This window comes from Molothrus ater, chromosome Z (assembly GCF_012460135.2).
Source record: "Molothrus ater isolate BHLD 08-10-18 breed brown headed cowbird chromosome Z, BPBGC_Mater_1.1, whole genome shotgun sequence".
Lineage (NCBI taxonomy): Eukaryota > Metazoa > Chordata > Aves > Passeriformes > Icteridae > Molothrus > Molothrus ater.
This window is the reverse complement of record NC_050511.2, coordinates 8,710,677-8,736,448: the sequence shown is the minus strand read 5'-3', so window position 1 is coordinate 8,736,448 and position 25,772 is coordinate 8,710,677. Positions and strand designations below refer to the sequence as shown.

Here is a 25,772-nt window from a genome sequence, read left to right as displayed (position 1 = left end):
AAATTAAGGATAGCTCTGTGAAATGAGCACCAGCACTCCTTCACACCTGGAGCAGAATCTAGATTGGCTAACCCATTTCACATCACCCTTTTGGCCATTGCCTCAAAAATCAACCGCTCATGTAACATGTATGTGCACACACACTGCAAGACCTGAGACAACCTGGCCTGGGGAACCACTCCAAATATGCAGCTTGCATGACTGATCCTGATTCAAATATCCCTGAAAGCTTTTCATAAAGAAGGAGAACTCATGAGTTACAGCATGTCAGCAGCTACACACCTTGGTGCTTGGGAGGTTTAGGGTGAACAGTAGGAAAAAATCTCTTTGCTGGGAGGGTGGCACAGCTGAGAGCCAGGTGCCCCAGGAGATGCTTAAGCCATGAGCCCTCAGCTCAACAGCCACACAGTTCAGATGTGACATCCTTGGCAGCTCTGCTCTGGAGCTCCAAAGTCTCTGTGGGTCTATGCAGATGCAAGAACAAGATGAGGGACTATGGATCTTGGTCACCAACTCCAAGAAAAGACCTCTAAGCCACTTCATCCTTACTATCTAAACATCAGGTCCCTTCTTGAAAGAAGGCAAAAGACCACCTAGAAGCTGTACTGCTTGGGGCTGTGCCTGGGGGGGACAAACCTCAGCCACCTTCAGATCCAAGCACTCAAAAACTGCATAATCAAGTGACAGCAGCAAAGCTTTGGCAAGACGTCTGTCCATCTATAAATAGAGCTTAACTGTGTGTCCTTATCACAGGGCTTTGATGTGTCTGGGGAGAATATTTTCTTCCCCTTCACCACCAAGTCCCAGGCAGCACAGATAATGGCTTGAATCGATCCAGCTCAAGTATTGCTAAACTTCCTACCACTGTGGCAGCATGCCAGCCTCAAATAGGACAAGAGAACATGTGTCTGTTCAGAGCCAACCACAAGAAGCAGGCAGAAAATTGCTTTAGGCTTAAAAAAAAAAATAAAAAAGGTGCTTTTTGCAGATTTGTAGATCAATCTACAATGTATTTTAGAGGTTTAAGAAAGTCAATATAAACAAGATATATCATAGCTGCACAAGAAGCTGAGAAGTTGTATTTCTATTTATGCTGCTACTGGCATTCCAGCTGCTAGCTCTATGTCCTGCTGCAGTCTTACACCACTACTTCTTCAGCAGGGAAATTGAGGGAAGGGGCTCCTTCTGCTGCTGCAGTTCATCCCCCCATTGGTTTTAGCAGGACAACTCAGCCCTGGGGCTCTGATATACCTGAAGTGTGTCACCACTGTCACCATGTGCCCTGCTTGCAGCAGGAGGGCAGCAGGAGGACACAGGGACCAGTGGCAGCGCCCAGGCTGACCTCCCACAAAGGGCAGCTTGTCTCCTCCTCTGTCCCCACAGGCTCAGCACACAAATTGGCTCAGCTCCCTGGGGATTCTCTGGGCAGTGCTGAGACAATCCCTTGGCATTCGTTTCTCAAGCTGATGCTGCTGCAGAACTGCAGTGGCCTGACCTCCACAAACCATCTGGATTGGCTAACCTATTGGCTAACACATCCCCAGGGATGTGACAATTTGGTTCCCTCCCACAGACACGTCTGCCACGTGCCCACCATTCCTCTTGAACCATCCTGGCATGAGTTGGAGAGGCCTTACAGAGATGGCTCTGCCACCCCTCTGCCCCCTTCAGCTCCACTGCAGGGCACTACAAAGCATATTCAGAATTTTTCTCCCCCTTTGTTATCATAGTGAGTCACAGAACATGCCTTATCAAACCAGACCTAAACCATGCCTGTCTCTCCCCAGATCCAACGTAATATGTCAGCCATTAAACATGCAATTTACAAATCCATGAGAGGCTCTCATCCTCTCATGGGCAGGAGCGCTCACATCCCTGTGGTGGAGCCTGTCCCAGTGAGCCACCAGGAAGTGGATCCCACTGGAACTGACTACACCCATTTCCAAGTCTCCATGAAGCACAAAACCCCATTTCCTGGCTTCCACCCTCTGCCTCAGAGGGTGAGGAATAAAGTGTGCCTCTGGATGGGAAAGAGTTGGCTGTACACCCTTGGTCAACAGGAGGAAGTGCCTGGGCTGTGGGATGCCCAGCTCCAGACATCCTTCTGCCCCAGAGCCCATCCAGGCATGGGAAAACAGGTCAGCCTGCAACAGAGGAAGCAGAAACCAGCTTCCTACCCTTCCTACACAACTAAAACTTGTGCAAATGCCTGCCACACATCCCACCAAACCCCTCGGGAGCAAACCTGGGAGAGGCAGCCAGGGATGCAAGGCAGGGATCGGCTGCTGACGCAGCAAAGCTGGCAGGAGCACCAGCCTGCTGGTGCTTCTCCAACCCCCTTCCCAGCTCTCTGCCAGGCCCAAGCTCCTCTAGCAGCACATCATCTGGGCTGGGCTCTTACTCATCTGCTGCCATGCACAAGCAGGCGTCAGGGGACGTATCACTGCTCGAATCTGAGGAAGAAACAAGCAGCATTAACTGGTAGCACGTGTGCATGGAGACCCCTCAAACTCTTTTTTCCCTTGCTCCCATCTGCTCTGCTCTGGGCCACTAAATCCAATTCAGCAGTGCTCAGAGCTTGTACCAAAGCTGCAACACATTTGTCAGATCCCTGACTAGACCCATGGCTAATTTTACAACGCTAATTTATCTCACCATATTATATCACTTTCATTTCATCCCCCCAGGATCCCATTACTGCCAGTGTACCTTGTAGCCAGCATGTAACAGTAATTGGTATTATTAGCGACGTACCCTGCTCGAGCTGCTCTATTTGCAGAGCTGCAAGGAGTCCCGTGGGTGGGCTGATCCACCTCGAGGATGGGGAGGGAAGGAGTCCTTGTTCCATGCTGCTCCATGGATGCCACCAAGGAGCAACGCCAAGGGTAGGGTTTTGCTGCTGCAGAGCACCTCTGCATGCCCAGACCCCAGCCCACTCCCCACTGTGGCTACATCAGGTGTTGCCCGCCCCTGGGATCCTTAGTCTTGACCTCTTAACTCCAGGGCAAACAATCAAGTGTGCACACAGAGAGCATTTCTGTCCTCGCTTGTGGCTCAAAGGATAAAGGACTCGCTTATCCAGGGTTAAAGGGGCTTCAAAACAACTCTGGGAAGCATGATGCAGGGGTAGAGGGCAGGGAAGGGGCACAGGGAAAATTCATTATTCATGCTATTCTGGTCAACAGTTTCTCCTCTAGTAAAGTATAAGCTACTACTTTCTAGGATCAACATAATTAAAGCCATGCAGTTTTAGCTAAGTGAGAGGCTGTGCTAGTCAAACGGTGACAATTCCCACTTAAGACGTCCTTGTCTGGCATTTAGAGACTTGTTAAATTTTAATTCATCATTTTCCTTTCTCAGGCACAGCACCAGCAAGCACCAGGTATCCCCAGCACAGCTCTGCAGGGTCTGCATCCCCAGGTGGGGCAGCTCCATATCCAGGCTCCTTCCCTGCTCCACCATGGCTCAAAGTACATGATCCCAAAGCCCTCCTCAAACAGCAGTGTGTTACCACAGCCCCATACTGAGTACACATGTAACAGGCCTCAGAAGTGGGGCAGCCTCTAGCCCATGGCTGCTGGTGGTGATGGTCTCCTAGGGGATGCTTTCCTTTCCAAGCAAAGCCCATCCACCTCATCCCTGATGCTGCAGTCTGCCAGGGCAGGAAAGAAAAAGAAAAAACCACCCAGCAGACATGAGAGCTTCAAGCTGTGCTTGCCTGCAAGAGGTGGCACCTCACCTTCCACCACGTAGCTGGGCTGGGTGACACTTACCTGCTCCAGAGTGGTTCAGCCACAGCATGGAACCTCTGCCACTGTGGTTGGACTGTGCACCTCTGAGCTGCCCAAGGGCTTTCAAGTGGGAGAGCTCTTTTTAGAGAAGTTGTCCATTGGCAGACCATAACATGGGATTTTCCAGGCTGTTCATCCATACTTGCCTTTCCATGTCCTAAATAACCACTCTCAGCATCTGCCCTCTTTGCACAGCAGCTAAAAGGCTTCTCACACGCCAGAGCCAGGAGCAGCCTTTTGCCACACTTTAATAAACACCACCATCCTCACCAGAAGACACGTGTCCTGCACTCCAACAAAGCACACTAACTCAGGACAAGCTGGGTGAGCAAGGTTTTTAACCCACCTCTTACCTCTCCACCAGTCTAGAGTCCTTGGGGTGTCCCCAACTTCTCATAAACGCCTGGGCGATTCTTCTGGCTGCTCGTCCAACCCTCGCTGCTCAGATCTGGGATTTTCTTCAACAAAACAGAAGAGACATCCTGTCAGGTTACCAGGTGAAACTCTGCCATTGCTTCAGGTTCAGCAAAGAGCCAAGGAGAGGGGCATCTGTTTCCCAGCCCTGACAGCTGGGGGTAACCGGTGCAAACACAAAAATGGTTAGAATGAGAGCCCTCCCACAAGAGCGTCACAGTCCAGCCCCAAAGCACGTATTTGCTTAATTATTTCGATTCAGAGACGTGAAATGGGAGAGGGGAAAAAAGACCCCTGCAGCGTGGGGCATCTCTGAACTTCTTTAAAGACAGACAGCAATGCTCCCCAGACAGAGCAGCACAGCACAGCAGCACCACACTGCCAGCCCGGTACCGAGCCATTCACCCATGAGGTCCTCTGCTGCCTGAGCCCTAATCCTGAAAAACCCCACATACGTGTTAAACAGTGCAGGGAGAGGCTAGCCCCACTGAACCCAGGAGTGTGGAGAGGAAAACATGCCTGTATGGCTTTGCAGCAGAGACACCAAGGACTGGAAACGGGAGGAGGACTTTCTGTGCTAGGTCTGACACGCTGTCTGGTGAGATGGAGTCAGAGGCACTGGTGTAACCAGTGGTGCCCTTCCTTACAGCAGGAAATACGCTTTCTGCGTTAGACAAACAAATTATCAGTTGAGATCTGTACTCATTATCCAGCTCTTGTGCTGAGGTTGTGTTGCTCCCCCTACTTCTTTTTAAATGCTTTGAAGAGAAAAAAAAAAAAAATCAAGTCTTGTGGCTCTGCATTATTAAAAATGAAAAATAGGAGCCAAAACCCACTGGCAAGAGAAAAGTCTGGGACTCACTCCTGCAGAGATTCTTTCCCAAGGGTGACAGTGACTCCAAGCCTGGAACACCACACGCTTTAATTAGCACCCAACCCTCAGCTGATGAGCTTTGCCAGAGTTCCTCCCAGGACCTCATGCAAAGCCTGGACAAGCCAATGGGAGGATGCTGCAGAAACCCAAACTACAACCCCCCCTCCACCTCCTGCCTGCCTACAAAACCTAAATAAATAAATGACCACCCCCTGAAACTACACTGGGCTCCTGATGGCGAAACCCTCATTTGCAAAGTGCTTGGAAATAATTGCAAAATTTTCTCAGAGTTTACAAGGAGGGGAGCTGACTGTTTGTCATGCCAGCAGCCACGGTGTGCCGCAATTTATCACACTTGTCAGGTGTCAGCCACCAAGAAATTTAACTCCAGCTGCCCCAAGCTCAGCACCCACAATGCCCCATCATTCAAAACCTGCTCTGCCAGGCACCCCAGAGCTGAGGAGTGACTGGCAAGGAGGGGAGGGGGATGCTCCCCACCAAGCCTCCTCTCGCTCTGCAATGCAAATGTAACTCTTTGGTTATTTGGAAGCATTTTTGGTTGGGGGTGTTGGGTTTTTTTCCCTACCCACAGATGAAGCAGAACAGGAAAGGAGACCAGGCTACAGCAAGAGATGAGGCTCATTTATCATTACCTGCCAGAGACCCTCCTAGGCTCTAATTCCAGCTTGGCAGGGACCTGAGAAGAGAGACTGAGCTGAGCAATGAGAACCCTCAGGGAGAGAGTGCATTATTGTGGGTGCAAAGTGCAAAATCCCAGTGCCTTTTCTGAGAGACATCTCTGGAACCTGTGGAAAGGACTGACATTCTCTGCCACCTCTGTGCCCTGCACTGAGCCAGATGAGCCAGCTCTGCCACAGGTCCAGCAGCCCAGCTTTCCACATGGAAATCAAGGCATGACTTGCTTTTGTAGGGGCTTCAAACTGAGGTCAAACTGGATTTTGGTGGAACTCAGCATGTCCAAAACAGGTCATCAGCTGAAGGACCTGACTTGGGGCACGAGTTACTGCTGAGCCAGAGGGAAGATCTGTGAGCTGTGCTTCCCCATAATAATGGGACAGCCTTGGTCACAGCTCAGGTGGGCTCACATAAGGAGCAAATATCTTCATCCACAGAGCCAGAACAAGTCCTGGGTCAGGTTTCTGCAGGAGGGCTTGCATCAGTGCTGAGCTCACCCTGCATCACCAGGACATCAGCAATGCCATGGTCATGGCACATCATCAGTGTGACACCTGTTTTATAGGGTCTGTCTGGGCTGCCCCACAGAAATTCTCCTGCTTTGGCCATTTCTGTAGCAACAAGCTGACTTAAGAGAAACCTGCCTGCAAAAGCACTAACTTTTTAAACAGGTCCTTGAAAAATGCTGGAGGAAGCTCAGCACTCATGGCATGCTGCATGTCCCACATGATGCATCCACATGGCACAGCAAGGGCTAATGGATAACTGAACCACTTGTTTAATGGAAAAAAAAAAAAATGAAAATCCAAACACACATCATTTGCCAAAAATCTTTCTCTCCACCACAAGCTGGTCAGGGATCCACGAATTTTACTTGCACCAGCAGAAGGGGCCCAACATTTCCCAGCAGCGAGGCATCCCTGCAGGAGCTGGGGGCACAGGTTTTGCAGAGCAGCTCCTGCTGCGGGGATCTCCTCGCACACGCCGTGGGTGACACACCCACACAGCCCGCGATTCACAGCCTCGCCACTTGGCGCGGGGAAGGCGGATTTCTGTGCCGTCAGCAACAAGCAGAACCCTGATGCCTGGCTCAAAACCTTCCCCAAAACTGTCAGGCTCAGTCTCACAGTGCAAAGATACTGGAATTTCTTCAGCACAACTGCAAGAATTTTTCTGCTTCTTTTTTTTTTAATTTTATTTTTAACTGTGGATAAACTAATGCCTTTTTTCCCCCAAACCCTGTTCTGAGAGCAGCTTAAAACTCTCTTTGCTAAAATTTTCCAAAAAAATTCAGCCGGAGGCAGAGACATGTGAAGTTTCAGTCCAAATGGTTAAAGGCTGGCGTAGTTTCAAGCAACTGAAGACAGGGGTTTATAATCAGAAGTGTCAGGCAGCCTTAATTATATTATTTCCTGAAGGAAATAGTTTTCCCTGCTGAAGTCCAGGAGTTATTAAAAAAAGTTGACCTCACTGGAACCAATCAAGATGGAGACAAGAAGCCTGTGATGGATTCTTAAGGCAGGCGTGTTCATGCATCTGTATTTTCAGGGGTCCAGGATTTTAGGACAGGTATTCCCAGACAAGCCTGGCTTTGCAACAGCTGAGAGCCAAAACCCAGGATGCAGAGCCCCCTCCCATCCATCCTTGTGGGTGCCCTGGGCAGGGGCACGTGGGAGCCCGATGCATGCAGGGAGGGTGCTTGCCTGTGCCCAGATCGATTGCCTCGCCAAGGCGAGCGAGGAAAACAGCCGGATGCTTTGTAGCTGTCAGGAGCACACAGGCTTTTTGTCCGTGTCTTCCTCTGTGCCCATAAATAAAACTGACAGCAACTTTATTTAGGACTTCTTCCAGTTAAGAGGGGATGGAAGAAAAGTGAAAAATTAAATCGTAGCTCAGCAGAGTCAGAGGGGGAAGGTCCTGGAGGCACAGCTCAGGCTGTGCCACTGCTGCAGCAGCCTGGGGTGGTAGCAGCTCTCAATCTCCAAAATCAGCACCTCCACATCTCTATCAGCGCACCCCTCTCCCCTGCCCTTCCAGGCACAGAAATCCCAATCCCAATCCCACACTGCAACCTCTGCCTTCTGCTGCCCATCCACTCCCCAGTGCAAGCTGAGAGGTTCAAGAATCTGGAGTGAGTTGAGGTGGAATAACCATGTCTCCTTACGTCCTAAAAGAGACTGAAGCAACCCTCAAATAATCCAGAGGAGAAAGTCACTTCTTCCCTGCTCATGGGTAAAGGTTGTACTTGTAGCACCAACAGCTGCCCTAAAAAGCAGCTCAGCCCTGTGCAGCTCACCAGCATGGCTGAGCGGGGAGTGCAGCATCTCCATCAGATGCTGCACTTCACTCCATCAGATCTCCATCCACTACCACAGAATGTCCTGTCTGTTTGCTATCACCTCCAAGGAGTATTTTGCAACTGAGGAACGACCCCTCTTTCTATAAAAAGCATGAGAAGAGACTCAAAGAGCAGGAGAGGAGGGAAGGCTGCTCTGCAAGACAGCTGAGCACCCTGCAGACCCAGCCCCCAGCATGAGGGAGCACAGCCAGGGTTTGACCATTCCAGTCTGGTCTCCCCCAGCTCCCTGCAGCCTCTCCCAGCAGCACAGCACCTCGTGTCTCACAACGGTATTGCAACACACTGATAACACAAGCTTTGTTTCAACCTTCATCCTGCTCGCACCAGTGCTGAGCCTGAGCTATGCCACAAGCCAAGATCCAGTTCCACAGGGACTGTATGATTGTGCTATTTCCCAGGTGCTTAGGGCCTTGACTGCAGCTCGTCTGGAGTCATGCCCTGCACTTGCACACAAAGGCAAAAACTCAGAGCAAGTGTGTAGGAAAAGAACCCCCTCCCATCCCAGGGATGAGCCCCCCCCATGCAGAAAGGTTTAGGGTGGAAGTTGTGTGCAGGTCCCATGGGAGAGAGGCTGCCAGTGACCTCATGGGTTTCTTCCACTGCTGCCCTCTCCGCTGCCATGAGTCAGAGATTAATGACAGGCCATTTGTCAGCACCGGTGGCATCATTGCCAATCTCATTTCTGAGCAGACATCTGACCTTGCTTGCCTCCCTGAGACCCATGTTACCGCATGGCTCCAGCAGCCTCCTGACAGCTCCCAGGGGAAGCAACAGAAGGCAGGGAATGGGGCTGTGACAGCTTGATCCTGAGTCAGGATGCACAGACAAACAGCTCAGGATGAGCAGAGAGTGTTTGTCAGCTTGCCCCACTGCCATACCCTCCTCTCAGCTGGCACCCAAGAAAGGGCTTCTCTTACCAAGCACTGGGCTAGGTTATGGAGAAAGGAGATCTGTGCCCAAAGATGGGGGCATAGGCAAAGCAAGCCTTGCCTGAAACTCTGGAAGGAAGAGGAAGGAGGGTGTGGGGGACATATGATCTTTTCCCCAAGTCTGCAGTATCTGTGTCTCTGCCCACACTACCCAGCCAGCTGAAGGGATCCGTGTCCAGTTCCACCTGTGGCAACCAGACCTTCTCCACAGCCAGCTGTGGCCCAGACTGAATCACAACCCACTCAATGAGGAGACCAGGTAAAATCCAGACACAGATCCATCCTGCATTCCTCAGCAGGACTTGTACCCATGTCTTGAGCTTTAGATGACCTATGCCACAGGGTCCAGCACTCCTCTGCCCCAAACCAGGCCGTGTGGCCACTGCACAAGTCCACTGTGTGACTGTCACTTGGTCACCACACACAGTTCTGGTCCTCACAGAGAAGGAGTAGAGGCAAAAGGGAAGGGGAACAAAGCATCTTCTGCATCACGGCATTCCAAGCACACCAAGGCTTTTCAGCCTGGGAAGAAGGAGGAGGCAGGGCTTACTAGCTACAGGACCTTGGGCTAGGCACACTGTATTGGCCAAACCATAATGTCCACGCTGCTCCCTATTAAACAACAGAAAACAAATTCTCAGAGGAGCAGAGAATATTCAAGAACAGGTCTTCTGACAAGTGCTGGTCCTGATGCAAGCTCTGCCTCCACGCAACCCTTAGCCTTAGACAGCCAGATGCATCCCCACCAGGAGGGATGAGACAACCACCAACACAACTCCTCCTCTGTGCCAAGTCAAGCCAGTCCCAGCTCTCATGCTTCTCAGAAGGAGAACAAATTAAAATGATGTGGGACTGGGAAAAGACCCACTTGGTTAAGATGAAGAAATCAGTGCCATTAAACGTCATTAGAATAATATGCCCAGAAAGCTTCATAAAAGGAGATACCATATGATTGAATGCTCTCCAGACCCTCATTTTACACAGACCCAAAACATCAGCCCAGAGCCTCTTCTAACAGCCAACTCTCACAACAATCAGGTTTTAGGTTTTGTTTTGTGATGTGTTGTTTTTTTTCCTGAGGAGCTTTTGGGTCTGCAATTGAAACTACAATTCCTTTAGTTCCTGGAAGGGGGAGAAAATAAAAATCATTTTTCATTAAGCTAAAGCAAATGGCATTTTTGCTTGTCAAAAATATTTGACACAACTCTGACAGACTCGACCAGACATATAAATAAAAGATTTAAATCCTTCTGCTTCAGAGCTTAAGAAAAACCTGCTGTCAGTCCAGTGCTAGTACAAACTCTCTCCTACAGGTCACACTCCCTGGGGGTTGCCAGCACCACCACGCACTGATGCTGGGATAGAGGACAGCTACCAGCCACACCAGCCTTTTCAGGCAAGTAAAACCCCACCAGTATCCCTCTGCTCTCTCTGAGACAGGATCAGCCTCCCCGGGCTCAAGCAGCACACAGCTGGCTCCAGCAGCAGGGAGGTGAGCAGCATCGATCCCTTCCCTCTCCTGCCACCATCTGTATCTGATGGCAGCATCGACCCAGCAGCACTGGATGCTGTATTTCCTCGGCCACCTGGGCTGTGCAGCAGCTGCCTTCCCCATCCGTCGTGTCAGCGAGGTGGCCACAGAGGCTGTGACAAGACACAGAGCGGTGTCGGAGCCCATTTCTAAATCCTTCTATCCTATTCAAGCCAGGGAGGCTTATGTGTATGGATTTATACTGTTTGCCCCAATATTTAGCTACTGAGCTGACTAATCTGTGTGCAAGAAAAACCACGGTGGCTCAGAGGCTGAGCAATCTACATCATTCATCATTTAGATTAGCTATTGTCTTAATCCTCTTTAAACTACTGTATAATACATAAGGGAATGGATGTCCTATATGCTCAGGATATGCAGGAAAAACCCAGGCTGAAGCTCAGAAACTTGGAAAGAAGTGAGAATGACAAATCCTATCAAGCCCCAGAGGGAAAAGGAAACTTGTTGAAACCCCTGACAGATGGTTTAACTTCTTCATGCTCTCTCCACCCCACCAGCCTTTAATTATTTCCTAGACAGCTTCCCAATTACTTCCCCGGCAGCTTCCTAAACTTCTTCTGTCCTCCCCCTTCATACAGCCCCATGATGAGCTGTGGGGCCCAACCTGCAGCAGCCCATGCCACATGGACTTGCTGCCGCCCCAAGGATGTGCAGCCCTGTGCCCCGGGAGCTGGGACATCCCACTCCAGCCTCAGCTGTGGCTGTGCTGCCCTCAGAAAGGCTCTGCTCAAACGGCTCTGCCCAGCCCAGTGCCACGCTTTGGGCCCTGCCTGGCAAACAGGCAGGCTCAGGTCAAGGATTAAAGCCTTGCTTGGCTATCCAGGATCATGCCACACATTGCTGCAGTGCCCGGCCAGAGGATGAACAGAACCAGGTTTCTTTATGGCAACAGCGAAGAATTCAGGGGCAGAGGGAGGGACAGCAACAAGGCAGTGGCAAACAAGGCTTTAGTTCACTGCCTGCCGGAGCTGAGGGAACTAATAAACAGACAGATGAGCTAAATTGTCTTCTGAACCTCTGTATCAGTATTCACATTACAGAGCCTGCTTCCAGCAATTCCAGCATATTAATAATAAATGCTACATAATTACAGCAGACTTGCTTTGTCCTCTCTTTCTGTTTACTGTCAATGTCTCTTTAACCCTTTGCAGTCCACAGCTGGCTCTCCACTGGCACCAGACCCTCCACAGATGGCACAGCCTTGGCATCACTCATGGGCGTTTCTCCCAGCTCCCTCCTGGGCTGGTCAGGGTGCAAGGGGAGGTGAAGGAAAGATCAAGTGCTGATACCACTCAGTAGGGATCACTTTTTACCTGTCAAAGCCCTGACACTCTTGCTGCAGGGCATGAAAAAGGTGTATTTGAGGCCTCAGGAGCACCCCCAGGCTGGGATGAGCTGGGGACTGCGCAAACAGCATCTCCAAGGCCCAGAGTTGTAACAAGCCACCAAGAGCCTCTTAACAGCAAAGAGCGTTTATGGCCTCTCGTGGTTTTGATCCCCTCCAGACTTGCAGCTGGATTTGCCTTCCCCACACACATGATTTTGGGGTATCTGTACCCCAGCCCTTTGGGACCCTTACTGCTGCACCCATGGCCCTTGGGCTGTCAGTGATGACAACCACCTGGGAGGCAAACACACACTGCTGGGAGCTGGAGGTGGGCTCTGGAGCAATCCCTGAAGGACATATTCCTGAGGACACAGAGGAGATCATCCACACAGGTGCCAAGTCTGGCACCCAGGCAGGGAAGAGCAAAGGTTTTGGATAATCAAGTTCAAACCAAGCATCTCCTGTGTTTGAGCGGTGGTCACGTTCCCCATTCTCAGCAGCACCACAGCCCCACACAGCTGCTCTTCCCAAGTCTCCTTCCTCACAGGCAAGCTGTGCCAAAATGCCTGCCCTGTCTCATCACTTCATGAGCTGATCCAAATGAGAGTTAAAGACCCTCTGGCACTTTTCCCCCAAATTTTCGAAGTATTTAATCCAATGTAGCTGCAAACTGAACTCTGGAGCCTGCTTTACTTCCCACAGGACTCTTGCTAAGTATTTCTTCCTCAGCTGGAAGCAAAAAGCCCCAAAAAACTTTGAAAAAAGGCCCACATTAACAGTGCAATAGCAGTTTTTATCTGACCACAGGTTTAATTTGCACCTTTCAGGCTAGCTGTCTCTTTTCCAGCCTTGCAGGGAGGCTGCCATGGCTCCTAACACGGCTTCAATAAGAGAACAAATACCTCAAATGGGATTTCTGGAAGAAACCAGCATGCAAAACAAAGTATGCCTGCCTTCCAGTGCAAATTAACTCAGCTTCTGACCCGACTGCAGACCTTTCCAGACAGGAGACCCACTGGACAGCAAATGAATACCAAACAACTCAGATGCAAATCTCTCCCTGCACAGAGAGCCTCAAATGCTAAGGGAACACTTGGCTCAAACAGCTGGGCACTGGAAAGCCTTGGAATGGAAAAACACAAACAATTTAAACCCAGTTACATCGCTCATACAGGGAAGGCTAGGCTGGAGTGACAGAAGAACATCTATCCCTCAGACACCCTGTCTCCCACTCCACCTGGGACACACAGAGCATCCCCCAGTGCTGACATCCTGCCATCATTTTCCAGTGGTTCCCACAGCTGCACACATCCTCTCTGTATTTTCTGTGCCATCTCTCCTCTGCCAGGTGAAGCACAGAAGATTTTTTTTTTCTCCTTGTACACAGACACTTTTTTTGATTTCTCAAAGAATAAAACAGCAACTGATCATTCAGGAATAATTACTAAAGAAGAAGGAAGACAGCACTTCTGTCCTAAAATGAGTAGAGGCTCCAAAAAAAGTGGGAGGGACAGATGGGAGCAAGACACAAAGGCAGGAGTCCTCTGTGCCACTTACATGGAGCATGCATGCCAGAGAAGGATGGAGCAGAATGGGGATTGGGAAGAAATGGGATCATCATTGTTACATCCAGCTCTTCCTTGTAGGACAGTACCAGGAAGCCTACTTGGAGAGCAACATACTACACGGTTAAAGCTAGCAGATCTCCCCAGGGCACAAAGAAGGGCACGTTCATTCTGCTGGGAGGCCCCCTGGGTTGATTGTATCTCTGCTGTCTCTTCACTCACTGCCACTTTTGGCAAGCAGCTCCAATTTCTACACAGCAGGGACCTTTGAAGAGGGCACCCTGCAGGCTGGAGTCCCCTCACACTGCCCCAGGATGGGACAGCCAGCAAAGCAGCCATCCATATGGACAGGAAGGGAAACCCACAAAGAGCTGCAAGGAAGATGGCATATGTCAGCCCCAGAAAGGAAGATCCTGAGCTGGACTGGGGCACAGGCAGCCTGTGCTGCTGGAGGAGCTCCCACTCACAGGGGGAAGAGATGGATGGCCCTGCCAGCCCCTCGCAGCACCCGCCAGACACACGGGCAGCCCCCAGCACTGCTGAGCTGGCTGCCACTGAAGCACTGCAAGGGTGGAAGTGCCTGGACTGAGCCCTGCTCAGTGACCAGCATTTACCCCAGGATTACTAGCCAGCACTCATAGATGCAAAACCAGTAAAGCATTAGTGTCCTGAAGTCCCAGACTCATCTCCAGGACAGCCTGCATCCCAATCTGTAGGAGCGTCGGGGGGTAGGACGGTCGGGACGGACGGAGATGAGAGATCCCTGAAGCCAGGTCGTGGAGCTTGTGGTTTGTTGCAGAGGGCCTGGGTGCAGGGCCCTGCTGGGAGCTGCCAGCCACAGCTCAGAGCAGGACTGAGAGAAGAGAGGGGTAGAGAGGATGAGAGGGTAAGAGAGTAAGAGGGTAAAAGCGTAAGGGTGTAAAAAATGTAAGAGAGTAAAAAGGGTAAGAGAGCAAGAGCGTTAGAGGAGTAAAAAGGGTAAGAGAGCCCTGTTCCCATTACAATACAATAAATCTTCTGTGTTGAATATTCTAATTCTCACTAACTAATCTAGTACAAGATACAAATCTTATAGCATTTACACACAGCCTATAGGAATCATTACATTACCATACTGTGTTACATTTTAAACCCTAAAAACTACTCTTTGGACCCCTTCTGCCAAGCTGGCAGGGTCTGCTCTGACCCTTGAACCTGTCTGCAAGCAGAGGGAATTGTTTCATCAAAAGAGGATTATCTTCAGCCGGCCACACCATTGTTTTCCAGTTGTTCAGTAACTAAGGTATGTCAAAGCTTGCTTTCATTTCAATCTCGCTTATAGTTTCTATATTTTCAAAATCTTTTGCCAGACAATCATATTTATAAGGCTTTCCTGTTTCATCTTCCCCAACACCAATACCCTGCCAGGGCTGTTTCCCTGGTCTCTAACAACACCCATGTCCAAACCCACCCCACAAATCTCAGGATGCTCCTCGGCAGTTGATGGCAGCACGTTGCAGGCTGGGTGACCCTCCTGTATCAGCCCCCTCCGAAAGCCATTTAGAAAAGAGACAGCAAGTTATTAATTACAAATTAAGCTGCTAATTGATACTAAGCTCTGTTAGCTCTAGGGGAAACAGAGGCAGAGCTGTGCCCCTCACACTATGGTTCACTGACTGCAAGTGCAATATGAGGGGCCTGAGCTGCCCAAGAGAGCTGCTGAGGGCACAGTCACACCACTTCTAGCCTGAGCTGTATGCCTCAGCCCAGAGATCTCTAATGCTGCACTCCCTGCATCCCTGACCTGCCTCCAAGCACTGTGACCACCAAAGGTTTGAACACCCTCTCCCAGATGAGAGTCAGACCCCAGACCACCTCCCACAAGCACCAGTGGTTGCCTCCATCAGACTTTTTCTATAACACAGCACAGGAGTCACAGGCCCAAGGCTCGCCCCAAATAAAGATTTCCTCTCTTGGAGGGGATGAGCAGTTTTCCTATCACCACAGCCCAGCAGCAATTCAAGGTCTGCACAAAACCCCCAGGTTTTTCTGGTCCTGTGTGGACTCCATCTTGCAGGGAATAAGGAGATGATGGCCCATGCAAGAAACAGCCTGTGCCAGGCAGGAAGGATCACACCATCTGAAATCCTAGGTCTTATCCCTCCTGCCAGAAGTTCCTCAGCTCTGCCTTCTGAAAAACTAAGGACACAGTGCAGAATTACCTTCTCTCTTAATAGGTAACAGGTAATAAGTAATAAAACAATAATATTAGTAAATAATGAGTAAGAGGCAGTAAAATTCTAAAGTATTTCACCCCTTTGCTCCAACTTTGAAGCACATGGGAAGTTCTTCTCTTGCAAGAGAAGCTCAGCACTTGCCTGCTTTGGACAGACCTGCCTTGTCCCGGGGCTCTGCTGGAGCAGGACCAGTTCTGCTGGGTTTGGCACTCAAGCAGCTGATGCCAAGGGTTCCATCCATCCACTCTTGTACTGCCCTTCTCCTCTGGCAGCTCAATTAAGCCTAACGAATTACATCCAGCACAAGTCATGAGCAAACACAGGAAGACTTGGCGGCCGCAGTGCTGTGCAAGCAGAAGGTGAATAAACAAAATTGACTCGAGTTGATAGAAGATGCCAGTTCAGTGGTAGAGAATCTGTAGTGAAGCATCTGTTTGGGTGACTTTGGCTCAAAAGGGGACAAAACAAAAATGACACAAAAAGCAAGTTCTATCTTTAAATGGGAAAAACTCCAGAGAAGTTTTATACTACTTCAACATTTAAGTTTTAGTCTTAAAAAAAAAAAAAAAAAAAAAAAAAGGAGTATTTGTAGTTACCAGAATGGATTTAGGATCTGAGCTATAGAATAGTGTAGCCTGACTCAGATCTCAACTCAATGCCATGCAGGGGGCACGAGACCAGCCATCTCAGGTACAGAGGCTCTGCAGGTCAGGGCTGAGCATCTGAAAGATGGGACTTTTTCCCATCTCCTACTCCTGTTGCAGTGTTTGACATGGGGACAAGATAATTCTCAATGCCTGACTGGCTGACCCCAAACTGGGCTGTGGTGTGTGTCCTGTCCCTTGGTGCTTACAAAGACCCCTCCATCTCCTGCCTCTCCCTGCCCGTCAAAGAGTTTGAGATTGTCATGATGTCTCTCAACATCCTGCTTCACCCTCCCTCCCCGGGCTGCACAGATCCACTGCTCCCAGCATCTCCAACATCATTCTTCTCCGCAAACCCTCCGAGTTCCCCTGCCCAAAACCACCCCAAGGAGTTTTGACATCTCATTCCCCCAGGAGATGGTGGTGGGGAAATCTACGAACCAAGACAAACTGCACAGCTTCCTAACAGATAAGAAACCCCTCCCAAAACTAGTTGTATCCAGTTGGAAACAACTGCCAGAGTTTTCCCTTCAAGAAACAAAGAGCCCTGCTCCATGGTGGCACAAATAGTTGCCATTTCAAGACAGTTTTCCCTCCTCCCCTCCCCTTCCCTTCCGCGTTCAATTTGAAGTCAATTACAGGAAGGTTAATGGGGCAGAGAGGATGCCAGTTGGCTGGGTAATGATGTCAAAGCACCTGGCATTGCCTGGGCAACAGCTAGGCAGCAGAGATGCAAATGAAGGCACAGGATTGCACTTGGTCCCTCAAAACGAGCTGATGCAATTGAGCGTATCAGCATTAATGAACATGGAAATAACGAGAGAGTACCCAGAGAAACAAGACACTGATGGGGGGTGGGGCTGTGCCCACAGCAGGGAGACATGGTGACGGGCACCATGTTCTGGCTGTCAATGAGAGCAGCTTCCACAGTGCTGACATTCTCCCAAGGTTTCACCCAGACGTACTTTCCATGGGTTAACACTCCAGCTCTGCACACCCAAGACCAAATCATGTTGATCTGCTGAAAGCTCCCCTCGTGCAGCTCTTGGCTCCTCTCCAGACAGTCTGTGACAGGAAGAGCAAGAGGGGAGAGCGTGTGCGTCAAGAGGCCACATCTCAGAATGACCTGATAAACATGGGGCCAAGGCAGCAAAGACCCAGGGGCAAGAGGTGCACAGGAGCAGGGGGGTTTGAGGGCATTTCAGTGCAAGGAGCAGTGACCTGCTCAGTGGGAAGGCTGTTCCAGCAGTGCAGACCAGATTCTCCAAAGTTTGCAGCCCCCACATCATCTGCAACTGATATTTTGAAGTTTTCAGGCAGAGGAACAGGAGCCTCTATATGGGGTGTTGTCTGCCAGTACAGCACTTGGCACTGTGTGCTTCCATGGACCAGGACTACAGAGCAGCACATCACAGTACTGCAAAACCCCAGACACCAGCAGAAAGCCCTTTCCAGGTTTGCTCCACCATCCAACTGCTGGATCTTCTCCTTAGTGCACAAGTTCCATCGGATCCCCTTCAGCACATTTACCACTTGCAAAACCTTCACTCCAATACTGTTCAGTGCTTTTCTATCCTTGGCCTTTAAGACCACTGCATGCCACCGCTCTCCCTCTTTCCTGACACCACCTCAGACAGCAGCACAGCTCCGGTGAAGCAGCTGCCTTTGGTCCTCATGCAGAGTTCATCCGTCCCTCCAAATCCCAGCGCCGCAGGTGCTGGTGCCCCTGTCGTGCTCAGCCTCCTCACACTCCACCCCCAAAATACCCTGCAGGGCAGCTACAGCTCCACCAGGAGCCAGAGCCAGGTCCCACAGGGAAAAGCCGTGTTAGAGGGACAGGGAAAGGCTGACAGCATTTCTCACACCAGTGACTATCAGAACTTGCACGGTTGAGACGCAGCTGTGCAAATGAGACCCCAGCAACCACCCCCCAGCCCCAGTGATTCCCCACAGGCGTGAAGAGCAGTATCAGGGACACAAAGAAGCCGACGCCACGGGGAAGCACTTGGGTCACGCATCCATTTACAAGGTCATCGCCCTGTGCCTCTTTAAAGCACTTCACTTTCGCCAGAGGCAAGTCAAGGTGACTCGGACAGACCGCGCTGCCGCTGCCCCCATTCCCACCGATGCTCCCTGCTATCCCTGGAGAGCCCCGGGGAGCCCAGGGCATCCTTCTCTGCCCTCTGGAAACGGCCCAGCAAAGCAACAACCCCGGCCATAAATAACACTGGCAATGGGTAAAAGCAGAGCAGCCGTGAGCTCTGCAGGGACGGGAGCATCCCTGGCTGATCCATACGCAGGCTCTGTGGGATGCAGCCCCTGCCTCAAGCAAACACCTTCCGAACATCCTCCCTGCCCAACACAGCGGGACCCGGCACGTCTGGGCTCACATCCCAATGCCAGGTCTCTCCTTGAATCTCCACATGTTGCTTTTAAATGTCAGCAGTAAAACCTGCTGCAGAGAGGGAATTAAATGGAGGAGGGGGAGGAAGGGGAAAAAAAAAAGGAGAGAGGAAGACGAAAGGGAGAAGAGGCAGCTCTGCTAATGAGTCAGCTAGAAGTCTCAGAATCCACTTGAAACACGTAGGGCTTAATTTAACTTAATGGTTTTGTCAAACATTGGCACTCTGTTAAAAGCACAGGAGAGCTGGTAATCCAAATGCCAGTGGCTCTGCCTCTGCTAGTCACAAGAAAGCTGCTGTTCCAGTCCCCAGATAGATCCATCTGGTTTCATGCAGGCAGCAAGTATGGCCCTGGCTAATGCAGTCACTCATGAGGGTAGCTCTGTATTTACTTAGCACCGGCAGCAGCTCTGACTTTGCCCAGAACACAAAAAATAAACAGAGCCACTGCATTTCTGAGCTTGTACATGTCTTAAGGCAGCTCCAGGCTTCTCCTGAAAACACGGCTTTGTCAGGGGAAGAGAGATTTGCAACTTACCCTGGGGAAGACAAAATGAAATCTCTGACCTATGCGGACTTTGGAAAGGAGTTGGAAGAAAAAAAGAACAGCAAACCCTTTGCTCACAAGCAGGCAGAGAAAGACATGAACTGAGCTGAAAAAGCAGCTGGTTCCCCACCCAGCCCTGCTCTCCCTCCTCTTTGCAGCAGCCCTAGGTCAAGGGCCCCAGCAAACCCCATGACATGAAATGGGACTCAACCCTAGGGCAGCACTAGCTCTGCTGCTGTCAAATCCCCTTCTAGAGGAAAAAGCAGAAATTTCAACCTGTCATTTAAGATGATCTTCCTTCTGCAGATTGAGCCGATCTTTACACACAGTAAGGACAAGGAGAGAGTGCTTAACACTCCTTGCCTGCCCTGACACCCTATTCTGGCAGTAGATTGGGAATTTGGGACATCTCATTTAGGTTTTATCCCCTCTCCATGGGCACCAGCAGATGAATTTCAGCACCAGGCACTGTGTGATTCAAGCCACTGAGCCACAGGTACACCAGGGACAGCAACCAGGGCACTCTCCTCTTTGGAATCACAAGTCCAGCAAGGTCAAGCTTACCTGAAGAGTCTTGGGAGGAGGCTAAACCATCACTTTTAGCCTTGCAACCATCTCCAGGACATCAGTCACTGATCTGTCCTCCGTACCCACATCCTCCCAGGCAGCAGCAGCCACCACAAACTGGTGAGACCAGAGATGCTGCTGAGCTCTGCCCACCTCCCCAGCCCCATATGCTCCCAACAGCAGATCCCAGAAACCTTCCCTTCCCTAGGGAAGTCTCCACTTCCCAGCATATTCCTCAAGCCTTGCTCAGAGGACCACCTCTGCCATGTACCCCAAGGCAGAGGGTGGTTCAAAGGGCCAGCACTAAAGGAAGCAGTGCTGCCAACCCCCAGAGCAGAGGACTACAGAGAGAAACAAAGCCCTAAACTCCAGGGCCATGGGCACATTCCCTGCTCCACACAGTGCAGGTGGGGAAAGGACTCCAGGAAAACTCAGGGGGGTCAGTGGAGGCTTTTGAGCCCCTGCATCCCCTTAAAGCTCCCCCTCCATCCCAGGACCTGGATTCCTGTTTGATTTAAGACACAAATGGGATCGAGTTTAAAGGTCTCAGCCTGGCCCTTGACTCCTTGGTGGGAGTCTTTCCACATCACAAAACCACCAGACAATTCAGGCTGATTGACAGCCTTTCAGGCAGAGGGGCCCAGAGCTGAGGGAGGGGAGGGGGCTGTGGGTCAGGGCTAAGGGGGGGCAGCCAGAGCAGTGCATGGGGCTGGGAGAGCAGGGGATGGCTGTGCAGTGGGGACAATGTTCAAGGTTTGTGCTTCCACAGGAGAAAGGCTTTTGGGAAAGGCTGAGAGGCTGGAGTATCCTTGAGGAGCTATTAAGTTCCACTTAACACAGGCAAAATCCGAATTGCAGATAGCACAGGCAAGGGGGAAATAGAGATTAGGTACAATGCACTCTTTCCTGAGGTAAGGGCATGGCAACATACAGCAGAGAAAGCAGGAAGCAGAGGGCAAGGCAGAATGGGGAAAGGCTCACAGACAAGAGAGGAGTCAGTGACAGGCAAGACTCAGGAGACATCAGAGATGGAAAAACAAGAGAGCAAAGCCAGAATTCAGTGACCCTGGGCTCAGCCACTGGGGCTGCAGCAAAGGCTGAGATGGCAGCACAAAAACACATGCACATATGGACATGTGCCATATTCTGCCTTGGACCCTATCCCTGCTCTCCATCTCCAGCAAAACCCAGCCCAGTGAAGGGCCTTGACCAAGTTATCCCTGCAGCAACAGGCAGGACCCCAGCATGGCCAGTTGCAAAGATGAAGTGCTTCCTCACCTCCTCCACCCTTCTACTCCTCACACTCCAGCTCAGGAGACGTGGGCATAGTGGTCAGCTCCCTCCAACACGGCTCTTCCCCCTGTTCCAGGGCTGATGCCAGCAACCTCCATGGGTCTGCAGAGCCCCATCTTCAACAGGTTGTGGTCAGGCCCTTCCAAGTCCATTCACCTTGCTAATTTTGGGAGAAGGTTCCCTTGAAAGTATTCTCACCTTGCAGTCTGGGTCAAACTCATGTTTGCCAGCTCTTCTCAAGAGGGCACTTGTGCAATAGGATGAGAGTCATCACTTGGGGAGACCAGGCAAGGGAATGCAAGAGGACCACAGATACTTGTCATGTTATCTTATTTATACCCCCTTTTACACACAGGAAACCCTTTCTCCTACCTTTTTTTTTCCCCTCCTCTAAATAAAAGAGAAAAATTTTAAGCTGGTGCTCTAAAGCACAGCAACCGCCAGCCCATCTCCATGGCTTGCCAAGAGAGCAATTCATCCTCTGCCTCTATTCTGCAGTAGGTAAAGCCCCCCCTCTCGCTTTTGTTCATCTCCCCGCTCTTTTGTCTGGCCCTGAAAGCGTTGATCACTCCTGCATGAGGAATGTGAAACTGATGTGATGTGATAGGAACAATGCTCCAGCCCCGGTCCTTGCAGCCACATCAAAGTCCCCATTTGCATGGCTTCCCCTTGCCTGCCTGTCCCCCTCTGCCCCCGGCCGTGCTCTGGCTGCTTCAGCGCCTTCATTGTCCTCCCAGCTTCCAGAAGCAGCCTTGGCCTCCTGCTAAAAGGCACTCGATGGGCTCCCCGTGCCTGCCCATCTGTGGGAGATGGGATCCACGGGCAGCATCTGGCTGGTAGGAGACGTGACAGTCGCAGGTGGCACTGTTGACTAAGATGCACCAAGGTGCTCCCTCTGTTCATCCTGCTGTTGTCTGGTTCCCCAGCTTCCATTCCCCAAAGGATGCTTCTCCCCAGAGCACTGCCAGGCTGGGCTGGGGGCCTAAAAGATGGAGAGGTAAGGAAGACATATCTGGAGGTGTGGGGCAGTGGGGCCCAGCCCTGCTAGAGGAGAGTGGGGAAGTGCTTTAGCACAAAGATTAGGATATTTCTAAGCCAATGAAAGGCACAGAGGTAGTTCACACTGAAAATGCTCTGCCCTTGCAGTATCAGAGAGAGGCAGGACCCTGTCTGTACTGCTGGTGTAGTGGGAGAGGCCAGGATGCAGACAGTCAGTGAGGACACAGCCTGGCAGCCGGACACCACCACACCTATAAGCACTTCCAGCCCCTGCAGCACCCCCCAGCAATGGCAGTGCCACAGGGCTCTGAGAGTGCTGCAAAAGCCACTGCAGGAGCTTCATAACCACAGCTCTGGGTCCAGGCAGCCTCCTGCCAGGCTGCTGAACCCAGGAATGCTGTCAGCAGTTAAAAATCCTGCTGCTGCTTTGCAACAGGCAGCTACAACCCAATGCTAAGCAATGCCCTTCCCAAAGCACACTTCACAAGGAGCCCAGCTTGCCAGACTTCATCAGGTCAAAGGCTTTAACCCAGCAAAGGAGGCTGGTGAGAGAAAACAAGCCCTACAACCAGACATAGAGCCTGTCCCACAGCAGCTGTGGCTCCATAGCAAGCCTCTGTTGACATGACAGCAGCTAGAAAGTCACCCTACACCTCCCCAGGGCACAGTCTGCCTCTAAATCCAATGGGAGCTCCAGGCAACCAAGTTCCCTTTCCCTTCAAAGGGCATCCAGGTGCCTGCTGACAGGCAGGGAGATACAGGCAGCACCTTGGCAGGGAAGGGGAAATCCAGGCAGTGGCCATGCCAGCTGTGGAGCAAGGGAGAAGCTGACATGGAATAGGTCCAGAGGAAAGCAGTACTGGGGCCACAAGGAACCCTGTGCTGGGAACAGCAGGGACACTGATGGCTCTCCAAAACTGAGGGCTGCTGGTACACCTTGCAAGCTGAAGGACTTAATTTTTGGCAATGAGGAAATAAACTTAGCTCAACCTTGCCATCAGGGCCCGTGTAAGATTGATTGTCCATCCCTCTCATCCTGGAGTTTCCATTCAGCCTTGACACCAGCCATGATGCAGAACTGGTCTGTGCCACCAACCAACACAGAGATGGCCAGCATCTGTCTGCTGAACAGCAGAAGCTTCCAGATCCAGCAATTTCCAACACAGAAGGCAAAGTCTAGGTGAATATGTGAATCTGCAGTCAAGGCCTTGAGCCCAAGCACATCTCCACCTTGCACCTTATACAGGTCAGTGATGAAGAGAGACTCCAGTGTTTTGGCTTCAAATGCACAGAAAACTTAAATAAAATGTCCCAGAGCCATGCATGGATCATCAGCCCTGAGATCCAAATGCACTCACGGGTTACATGTAGGGTGTAGTGCTCTAAGGTTAAACAGGCACTTCTTAAGCATTTCCCAAGCCTCCTCTTCTCAAGCAGCCTCCCTCATCTTGAGATGCCCTACCTTTCTTCAGTTTTTATCTGGTTTTACTTATTTTTTTTATAAGCTTATAAATGGTAAGCTTTATAATTTGCTTATCATTTGCCCCCTATTCAAGTGCCTCTGCTCCTCATCTCTGGCTGGAGCTCATGAGCCTGCCAAGGGACAGAGCACTGGCAACAATTCCTGATTTTTACTGATGGAGAATATAACTTCCCTTTACTAAAGTAAATAGAGTCTCTACCAAGAGGCAGAGCACAATATTTTTTTTATTAATGAGCATATTTCTGCCTCAGTGCTCACCGGGGAGGCAAGACAGCCAACATGGAAGAGCTAAAACCCTCTTCCTAACACTCTGGGTCACATTTGCTACACAAGGAGCCTGCTGTTGTGTATTATACCTGGCCAATGTCACTCTTGTTTAGGAAAGAAGTCTCTGCTAGAGGAGTATCTTGGGGTATGATTAAGGAGGATATTTTATGCTGGCACTCAGATTTTCCCTACCAAGGTGGTTTACCTTAGGATGACACCAGAAAGGCTGTTTGGCTGTAGCTGTCCTCACACACTAAACAGAGCCCCCAGCAGTTTTGAGGCTCCTTCATCACACTGGGAGAAGCACAGCACACCCAACCATGCTGGCCTCCCCTCTGCTGGACTCCTGCCTGGTTATCCCCAGGGGATGAAGCTCAGAGTTCCCTGTGGTGGGCTGACCCAGGCTGGATGCCCACCAAAGCTAATCTATCACTCCCTTCCTCAGCTGAACAGGGAAGGTAGAAAATACAGCAAAAACTCCTCAGTCAAGATTAGGGCAGGGAGAAATCATTCACCAATTACAGCCATTGGAAAACCAGACTCATCTTGGGGAAATTGATGTATTTTATTACCAATTGAATCAGAGTAAGGTAATGAGAAATTAAACCAAATCTTAAAACACCTTCCCCTCACCCCTTCTTCCTGGGCTCAACTTCACCCCCAATTTTCTCTGCCTCCTCTCTCCCTGAGGCTCAGTGGAATGGGGATTAGAGGATGCAGTCAGTTCATCACATGTTGTCTCTGCTGCTCCTTCCTCCTTAGAGGCTGGAATCCACACTCTTGCCGTGCTCCAGAGTGGGTTCCCTACCACAGGAGTCAGTCCTACACAAACTTCTCCAGCATGGGTCTGTCTCACCAGCTACAGTTCATTAACTTCTTCAGCACAGGTCCCCTCCACAGGGTCAGGAAGAGCCTGTTCCAACGTGGGCAGAGTCCCAAGTCCTGCCAGCAAACCTGCTCCAGCATGGGCTCCTCTCCACAGGCCACAGGTCCTGCCAGGAGCCTGCTCCAGTGAGGAACACAGCCTCCTCAGCTATGGCATGAGGTCTTCCACAGAAAGCACATGAATATCTGCCCAGGAGGGACTCCAAGGGCTGCAGGGGCACAGTTGCCTCACCCTGGTCATCACCATGGGCCGCAGGGCAATCTCTGCCCTGACATCTGGAGCACCTCTTCTCTCCAGGCCTTTGCTCTCTGCAGAGCTGCCACTCCCACACACCCTCACTCCTCCCTTCTCTGGCTGCAACTGCATTTTTTTTCCCCCATTTTGTAAATCTGCTATCCCAGAGTCTCTGCCATAGCTGCTGGTGGGCCTGGCCATGGCCAGTGGCAGGTCTGTCCTGGAGCCAGCTGTTTTTGGCTCCGTCGCAAACAGGGGAAGCTTCTGGCAGCTTTTCTCACAGAAACCACTCTGCAGCTCCCACCCCCACCACCAAAGCCTTGCACACAAACCCAATACATTCCCATGTCCCTGGCCCTGGAATATTGTTTTTTGTAGCTATAATGGTACAAACAAGCAGTTTTGCTCAGAGCCTGCAGGGCTGCAGGACGGGAGCCTTGTTCTCATGTTATGGCAGTGAGCTGTTGCAGAAGAGGGCACAGATAAGATGCTGTAGATCTCTCCAGTGCCCTATCTCCCCAGCCCTCCACACAGCTGGGAGCAAGACAGGACTGAGGTCCCACTCCTTGGGGTGGGGTCCTTGCTGTGCTGCACCAGGAACAGGGAATAAGTGCTTTGTGCCAGTAAGGGATACAGAGATCCCCACACTGTGCTCACTGGGCATCACCCTGGAATCACCCTGGAATCCTCACACTCTTCCCATGCTCCAAAGTGGGAAAACACTGCA

At 50.9% G+C, this 25,772-nt stretch overlaps 1 protein-coding gene across 3 annotated transcripts in view; it reads right to left on the bottom strand.

The window, feature by feature from the left end:
- The window catches only part of CNTFR (ciliary neurotrophic factor receptor), a 202,847-nt gene that overhangs the window by 145,199 nt on the left and 31,876 nt on the right, over window positions 1-25,772 (bottom strand). For 2 of the 3 annotated variants that reach the window (XM_054517959.1, XM_036403708.2), the window contains one exon: window positions 4,145-4,249. The gene's annotated coding sequence lies outside the window, so the exon portion shown is untranslated. Of the gene's footprint in view, window positions 1-4,137; window positions 4,250-25,772 lie in introns of all 3 variants that reach the window. The other variant, XM_054517960.1, reaches the window with a different exon arrangement.